Genomic DNA, 6,360 nt, shown 5'->3' with positions numbered 1-6,360 from the left:
TTGGCCACAAGTAAGCCAACCAATTCCATTATATAAACATAAATATGGCTGGTTTTCACTCCACTTTACTCTCTACAAGCTGATAAACAGCCCTCAGTGCCTCCCAGTTGACCCAGACTTCCCAGTTAAAACCATGAATGGCCGCTTCTTCACCAGACATCATTATATATGCGCGGAGGCAGGAGGGAGGGGGCCGCCATGTAAATATTTTATCTATATGTGGTCCGCCCATTGGATATATACGACCGAGCCCCCCTAAAGCCATCCAATGGTGGCTCCGCCCACCACCCCCTCACGTGGACATGCATGCTGTTAGCGGGAGCGCGCAGACATACAAGACGACGTCATGTGGGGCGACGGTCGGAGCTCAAGACAATGAAATACATTTAGCGTCTTAAAATGTTTTAATTAGGACGACGTGGTGATCTTTGTGAGTAAATGGGCTTTAGACCGCTTTTGAATAATAATTATGTTTATTTAAGCAGACACAGTAATATAGCAGCGGTACCTGAGTTCAAGGAAAAATTCATTCCTATTATGTTGTCCTAAAATGCAATAATAACGATAGCAAAAATAATAAAGAGCAGTTATATAACACCTGCTGTAAAAGAGAAAAATAAAAATACATACAAGATCAGATTAGTAAAAAAAATACCTTTACACCTTTACACCTTTACCCACATAAATACAGTGTGTGCATTTTAATCTGCAGTTTTTGATAGGATTACTATCTGTAAATCTTTTTTAAATCTCCCGACGCACACAAATTCCACAGTATATGCTATATATATATATATATATATATATATATATATATATATATATATGAAGATGTATGATAAATCTGACTGTCCTGTATAACACAATAGGACAAAACATTATAATAACACACTCAGCTGCCAGTTTAGTCAGTGCAGCCATGCAATAAAACCATGTTTATATCAATGAGGGGAGAATAAAAATAAAAATCAATAAAAGTCAATGGAAGCCTCTAAAATGAAAGTTGAAACAATGCCTCTGGACTCAGATGCTGCCTCTACCTTTGTATCCACACAGATTTTTATTGTATTGGAATTAATACAATAAAACAGCTGTTGTCCTCTCCATTGTAACTGAACTCCATCCACTTACTGTATGAAGGCCATGAGATGTAGCAGAAAGTTCTAGGAAGTCTCCAGAAAACTGGACCTTGTGCTAAAAATGGATCACATCCAAGTCAATAATGGACCTTCAGGCTCAAGCAAGATAATAGTTCAGTGACTGACGTTTAATTTCAAGGCCAAATCTTAACCTCAAGGTACAGCAGCTATTTTTAGAAACTTTTTCTAGGCTACACTTTTTCCTCCTGTTAAGGTGCAGAGTATGAAGCTCAGCCGCTTCAACTCAGCCACTCAAACGTATGTGTTTATACTGTAAATCTCAGTAGTTTTAATGTGATTTTTTAGGGTCAGGTCAGTCTGATAGCTGGGTGGATCAGACACTCGGTGCAGTGGAGACACAGCTCCTGCTCTCGTGTCCAGATGGCACTTTCGCAAATCCCATTTCATTGACAAAAGGTGTTTTCTTCAAGCTCACCGCCGCGGGTACAGGATGTACTCTGAGGCCGAGGGATCACACGTGGATTAACCTCGTCTATTTGTGCCGCTGGCGACGTTAGGAGGCACATATATAGAGGCCATTATTTACACTGGGTGCCATCAACAACATATTTGGGCCTGGTGGCTTATTTAGGTTGTTCTATACTGTCCCTGCACACACTGTACATGCTCATAATGAAGTTTTTATTAACAACTACAGCATCCTACATACACATTCAGTACCTACACGTACTACCACTACTTTTGGCTTGATGTCCCCAGACACACAAAGACCTTTCTGCCCCAAAAAATCCTCTTTACACCCCCTTTAGTGGACCTCCCTCTGTGCTGTGATGTAGTCCTCATTGCTGAGAAAGCAGGTGGCCTGCTGGTTAAACCCTGGACGTCCAGACTGTCAGCAAGTAAGGCTCCTCCTCCCCTGGGCCCCCCTGAGATACTATGACGGGATTAACTCGCCCAGTGTCCGGGGTTATCAGAAATGTTTGTACACACACAGAAAGAAAACCTGTTAACAGCAGTCTCATCACCACAAAATCCCAAATACACAACCTGAAAATCCAACGTAGAACATTAGACCAACTTAATCATGTTTTCCATTTTGACTGGGCCTGGAGCCAAACATGGGGACAGTGTTTTGTCTAAATTTCATTATCAGCACTAACTTTCAACTCAAGTCAGCTGCCTGCCACGGTCCTGCGAGCGAGGACATCTCTGCACCGATCTCAACATCCACTTACACACAAAATACAGACGAGACGTGACTCATTTAATGCGTCATGTGATGCCAATAGGAGAAACCCTCAAAACATGTGTGTGGACATTCCCAGGGACTTTACAAGCTCTACTACACCGGCCACAGTTAATTGGATGTCTGGCTGACTGAATAGAGGAGTTATATGTGGGTCATGTCTGTATGTTTGGGAAGCAGCTGGAGGGAGGTGTGAGCACAGTCGTACTTAAATAGAACATGAGAGGAAAGAGTCACCATGAACACATGAGCTCTGGTGTCTTCTTGAACGGTTGCACATTTTTAAAAGACAGAGCTTGTCAGATAAGGCCCTTTCAGAGAGGGAATATGACATTTCTGCTGTTATCAAGTCTTGAGTCATTCAGACAAAGGAGCTGAAAGGAGCTTTAGTCTAACAACGTCTGACCTTCAAGCATGGCTGCTGGGTGCATGTTTTCCACTTTATTTTCAATTTATCAACAGAAAATATTTGACTCATGTTGACTTTCCTCTTCTTCCCTGCCTCTCTGTTTGCACAAATAACATGAATTATTTAGGAAATTAATGGTGGAAAATGTCCATAAAAATAGGACTTGAGTGAATCTGAAAATGTTGACATCACGAACCAGAGTGCTTGAAATTTTTCTCCACTTTCCCAAACGCACACCCACGCAGTCTGTGATCTTTCATGAGGATTTATTATTTATGTATGTCTGTTTGTGCCCACAGGCCGTCCAGCAGGTCCGTCCTCTGGTATGTCCCCGTCCTCACTTGTCCTCCTGCTCAAAGTCACATTTCTGAGAGGCATGTGCCCCCGCCGCTAAGCGAGAGATCCCTCTGAAATTTCAAAACACCATGGACGGGTGGACGCACGTAGCTCGTTCCTCCACGGGGGGGAGAAGAGGGGATTATGGGGGATTACGGCCCTCTCTTATCCTCCACTTTTCCTCCCTTCAGCACCTTCTCCCATTCCCTGAGTTGTCAAAACAGGAAAAGTTTTCATCCTGAAACCTCAATGTGAAATCTGGTTTCCTAAATGTCTGCTTCACTATGTTTTTACTGTGACAAGGAATGCTACTGCCCGTCACAGTGACTAAGCATCTGATAGAGGATTTGTAATGAAAACAAAACAGTAACCACGCCTGCGGACCGCTGAGCTAACAACATGTGCATGAGGAGACATAGATTTTAGGGTCAATTCTTCAATTTTTGTCGTCTTATTCGGGAAACTTGATTCAGAAAGTCAGACTAGACAGACAGACAGACGTTGATGTGCAGTAACTGTAAATGACACTTGGATTCTCCTCTGAGGCACTTCATGTTAATTCTTTCTTTGTTTTGGCTGACACACTGTGAGCACTGTCTGCGTGTGAATGTGTGTTTGTGTGTCTTTTCCGTGCAGCCAGACAGTCATTACACCACTGTGGAGCTGACACAGCAGGAGAGACAACAACAGGCCCAACAACGCCACATTCACTTAAAGAGCTTTCCTCTTAATCAGGTTGTTTATGGCACAGACTGTTCCAGTTTATTAGAAGGACGCTAGAAGGACTTTATGAGCCATAGCCTATAGTACAGTAAAGAGAATAACGTGTCTGGTGTGAGGGATTTCTTCAGCTTGTGTATAAAATGATCCACAGTCTGAAATGGTTCAATTCTGCAGACACAAGTTTAAAACAGACTCCAGTGATACGTCAATGTCACATCTTTTAACAATACTTTGACCACAACATCACATTTGTGTCAGCGCTGCGTCTGACCTACATGGTGCTTTGTTCACCAAACACACTCCACAAAACCCAACCCTTCATTTCCCTGTGGGCAAAATTAAGCTAAGGTCAGAGTGTATATTCATCTGTGCCCCTCTGGTGAGCAGTAATCTAACACATTGGCAGGTTGTCCTCCATTTTTAACACATTTGAGGGAACACTTGATTACATTTTGACAATCCCAGTGCTTCTTGTTAACTGTTTGCTAAACCTCCTGTATAACGAGGCTCAGCAGGCTAATTTCTCAACATATAAGAGAGACAGGACATATAAAGAGTTTGGAGGGATGTGCCTATAATTTTTTTAACCTTTCTAAAAGCAAAAATACACAAGCAAAGGTGTAAATAGATTAGACCTGTTTGTTAGCCAGTCTAGCTACCTACAGTTGTAACCCTGAGGAGTGTATCTATGTTAATTTAACTTACCTCTAACGCTACAAAGCTGATAAGTTCCCTCAAGTGTAGGCCTGTTATATTGAGAGCCATACAGAAGTTCCCACAACAGTCCACGTCATTTTAAGTGAACACAGGACCCTTCGTCATGTTCCCATTATCTGCCATATAAATCTGGGGACCCTGTGAACAGAGGAATGACTCTAAAATCTGCTAGAGACAGTTGTTGCTGCTGTCAGCCAGAAATGAGAAACCTGCTTTTGTCTACCTCTGTTCTGCATCAAGAAGCCGTACTTTTAAAGATTACTCAACATTTCAAGTGATAAATCTGCCACTGTTATCACTGTAAACTGCATACGTGCTGTGTGAGAGTGAAAAGCTTGACAGACGTAGACCAGCCAAGCAAACAGATAACAGCTTCACACTGTAGCATCAATAGTAATTGATTTCCATCCCCATATAGACTGACGTCAACTGTTTGATGAAGTGAAGTGCAGACAGTCTGTTTTCTGGCTGACAATGTGCTGATCAGCAACAATCAGAGGGCACGCACGGCTGTCACAATACCAGCATGAGCATTAAATACATCCTTCCGCTGCCTCTACATGGACACATCTACTCAGCACTCGCAGTCCAGACGGGAGGAAGGAGAAGTCTCGACCTTGTGTGACACAGTAATGTGACCTAAAACTACAGCAATGTCAAAAATAGCTTGAACACTCAGCAGGCGTCGATGATGCCTGTCGTTAGCCATGACAATCGAAGTGAACATGACCCGACTGAGGAAGACGATGCGCTGATGATCTTTCAGGTCATACAGTGTTGTGTAGCAGAAATCCAGACTTTTTTTTTTCCTTTATGCAAATTCACCACAGCGGGTGTGTTTGAGCAGGTGGGCACCAAATGGCCAACAGAGCCTGAGGCCTCTCCAAAGAAGCACAGATCTGGTAAAAACCTGCCTTCAGATCAGCCTAGATTCTGAGGGCTTTGTTTACATAGGTAAATAAGCAGTTAAAGGCATCATCTGGCTGACATCTGCCTGTCTGTACTGACACGTCTGCAAGAATGTACAAAGCCCTTCACAGAAACTCACAAATCCTACTTTTTGTTTGTAGAGACGGAGAGTGGGTGTGCTCAGGGTGCAGATAATTTGACACAGCAAAGTTAAACAAACCCTGACTTTCCCTAAAAGCATATTTGCTCTGAGATCATCTTTCCTCCAATTTAGCGAGCCTCTCAGGCACTTCCACAGACTCGACAGAGCTTCCTTTGCATCTTGTTTTCTTGTCGCAGTGCTGCTTGGGGAGTAATTTAGCTTTTATCCCTCCTGCAGCTGAACATAAACAGCAGTTAAAGTGAGATAGATGGAGCTGATCTGGGTCAGTCAGTCATGCAGGCACAGATATGCAAACACATTGGACTTAAACTCACTCTCTAAGCTGCCTTCTGTCATTTTTGAATCTCTATTTCTGCACATTCTCCCTGTCCTCGAACCCTCACTCAGCCCATGGCTGGTACATAGTGTGCAACCACACACACATGCAAACATAAACACACACACGGTCTGAGGTCAGTTTCTATCACTGCAGTCTTTCCTGTTAGCTTCCTATTTTTGAGACAGGAAGAGAAATGGGCAGCCGTCTCTTTCTTCCACACGTCATCCTTCACTTCTCACCTCACGCTCATTCCCACTTCCATAATCTTCTTTTTAAAGACACGCAATGAACTATCACCATTACATAATAATTTACACGTGATTACACTGAACCTCTTTTTTATGATAAAAAATGTAAGAAAAGACATTTATCTTGTCAAGTAATATTTCCATTTCCTCCTTAATAAATGAAGTGTTTGCCTGTTTGGATTAGACAGTT

This window comes from Lates calcarifer, linkage group LG7_2 (assembly GCF_001640805.2).
Source record: "Lates calcarifer isolate ASB-BC8 linkage group LG7_2, TLL_Latcal_v3, whole genome shotgun sequence".
NCBI lineage: Eukaryota > Metazoa > Chordata > Actinopteri > Centropomidae > Lates > Lates calcarifer.
The sequence above is the reverse complement of the archived record's forward strand: the minus strand, read 5'-3'. Positions refer to the sequence as shown.